Source organism: Nannospalax galili, unplaced genomic scaffold (genome assembly GCF_000622305.1).
Source record: "Nannospalax galili isolate Female #2095 unplaced genomic scaffold, S.galili_v1.0 scaffold380, whole genome shotgun sequence".
Classification (NCBI taxonomy): domain Eukaryota; kingdom Metazoa; phylum Chordata; class Mammalia; order Rodentia; family Spalacidae; genus Nannospalax; species Nannospalax galili.
In genome coordinates, this window is record NW_008348568.1 from 4,920,471 (window position 1) to 4,923,369 (window position 2,899).

A 2,899-nucleotide genomic window follows, 5' to 3' on the forward strand; every position below is an offset into this window, starting at 1 on the left:
GGGGGGCGGGGCGGGGGATGGAAGGGTGAATGTGGCTTAGGGAGTCCCGGCGCGCGGTGAGCTGCGCTATAGACTTACCCCAAGAGGCCTGAGGATGGTAGTCCTAAATAATTTTTTATTTAGATATATGCCTAATGTCTGGGAAGAGTAATCCCTTGAACCCTTAAAGAAATATACTGATCACTTCACTCTGGTTATACTTTCCTTTTGGGTGTTGAAGATCATACAGTTGGCCCAAATATATCAATTTCTTTTTACAGTTAAGGTCATTTGAGGCCCTCTTCCTCAAGGGTCACGTGGACTTGGGAGGAGCTCCTGGCTCCTTTCTTTTACCAGTTCCATCTATGTGAAGATAAGTCAAAGGTCCTGCTCGACCATGTCTGGCTTCTCTTGGAAGCATGAATGAAATATTTCCTCTTAGTTGACCCTCCTCTTTGTGGACTGGACACTGGTTCAAGTCCATCTTCTCAGGTCTCCATGTCCTCCCTGAACAAGAGGACAAATGACTCACCACAGTTACAGGACATATTGAGAGATGTTCCATAGTCCCCTGGAGTTTAGTTGACCTTGGAGGGCAAGGGGCAAAAACTGTCCTTTAAGTCCTTCTGACCACATTAGTATAGGCCTCAAAGTATGGCTGTTAAACATCCAGTAAAGTTAGTTCCACCAGTCTTGTACTTTTAACTATCATGTGCTATGTAGATAAGGCTTGTGTAAAAAAAATATTCTCAGATAAACCTTGACTAGATATATATTTTGTGTATATTATTTTTGTCTCATCCTTTACATAACAACCTACGCAGCCTGTTTTGAAAAATATCTCTATTCCCATATCCTTTTAACATCTTTTACATTCTCGTTTTCTTTTTTTTAATAATTATGAGACATAATATTATTAACAAATAATTTTTTTTGTTGTGAAACTTCTTTTCTTGAGGATGCTAAGCAAAGCTTATTCACTTTTAAGGTTCTATTGTCAACCCAATGTTTGATTAAAATTTTATTGGGGAACCAATGAATTTATTGAGCTTACTTATGGATATAACTGTGGCAAAGCTGAGGTGTATGTATGACCTGAGAGTATGTACACTGGAAAGTCTTTACCCAGCATGGGTCAAGCCTTCTCTTCTTAGCCTTCCCCAGATTGTATACTTTAGCTCTCCCCAAATCCAGGAGGCCATGTATGATTAGGGCCAAATTATATACAATTGGCTAGACAGAGTGGCTAGATACTCCTGTGAGGGTCCAATGACCCTGCCTGGCCCTCCCTTAATGGATGAGCACAACCATCAACAATCTGAATTGTGATGACGTTTAGCCATCAGGCTCAGCTGAAGTCATGATCATGGTAGTTATTTCATGCAGAAGGGACTGCTGTATAGCATCATCCCATTAAAAGGATCTGGAATTTAAAAGGATTTGGTGCTAGGAGCCACATATGAGGGAGAACATACGTCGTTTGTTTTTCTGAGACTGTGTTATTCACTTAGTATAACAGTTTCTAGACCCACCCATTTACCTGTAAATTCCATTATTTCATCTTTCTTTACTGCTAAATAGAACTCCATTGTGTAAAGCATTTTTGTTAAGCACTCATCAGTTGAGGGGCACTTAGGTTGCTTCCATCTCTTATCATGAAAAGATCAGCAACAAACATGGTTGTTGAAATGTCTCTACAATAGGATGAGTCCTTTGGGCATATGCCAAGGAGTGGTATAACTGGGTCATATAGTAGGCTCATTTTTAGTTTTTTAAGAGTTCTTCACACTGTTTTGCATAGAGGCTGCATGAGTTTCCAATCCCATCAGCAGTGAATGAGTGTTCCCCTTTCTCCACATCCTTGTCAGCATTTGGTATCATTTGTTGTCTTGATCTTAGCCCGTCTGATTGGAGTAAGATGATACCTTAGGGTGGTTTTAATTTTGTATTTCCCTAATTACTAATGATGTTGACCACTTTTGAGATGTTACTTAGCCATCTTTAATTCTTCCTTTGAGAACCCTCTGTATAGATCTTTAGCCCATATTTTAACTGGGTTATTTGGTCTTTCGATTCTTTGTTTTTTGAGTTCTTTATATATTCTGGATGTTAAACCTCTGTCAGATGTGTCACTGGTGATGATTTTTTTCCCTCTGTGGGTTTTTTTTCATTTTTTAATTGTTTCTTTTGCTATACAGAAGCTCTTTAGTTTAATGAGGTCCCACTTGTTGATTGCTGACCTTAACACCTGAGCAAGTTCTGATTTAGAAAATTCTTTCCCACTGCCAATATTTACTGCCAATATTTTCTTTTAATAGTTTCAGGGTTTCTAGTTTCACGTTGAGGTCTTTGATTCATTTGGAATTGACTTTTGTGCAAGGTGAAAGATAAGGATCTAGTTTCATTCTTCTACAGGTGGAGATCCAGTTTTGCCAGCACTATTTGTTGAAGATGCTGTCTTTCCTCCATTGTGTGTTCTTGGAACTTTTGTCAAATATCACGCGGCAGAAATTGCATGTACTCAGGTTTGGACCTTCAAATGTTCCATTGATCTATGGGTCTATTTTAGTGTCAGTACTATGCTTTTTTTATGACCAAAACTCTGTACTAAACTTTGAGATCTGGTATGGTAAACCCCCCAGCATTGCCCTTTGTGCTCAGGGTTGCTTTAGCTATCCAGGGTATTTTGTGCTCCCATATTAATTTAAGGATGTTTTTTTCTAATTCAGTGAAGTATATCATGGGGATTTTGATTGGCATTGCATTGAATCCTATATATTGCTTTTGGTAGGATGGTCATTTTCAAAATATTAATTCTTCCAATCCAATGAGCATGAGAGGTCCTTCCATCTTCTGGTGTCTTCCTCAATTCCTTTCTTTAAAGAGTTAAATTTTTCCTTGTAGAGCTCTATACTGTAGG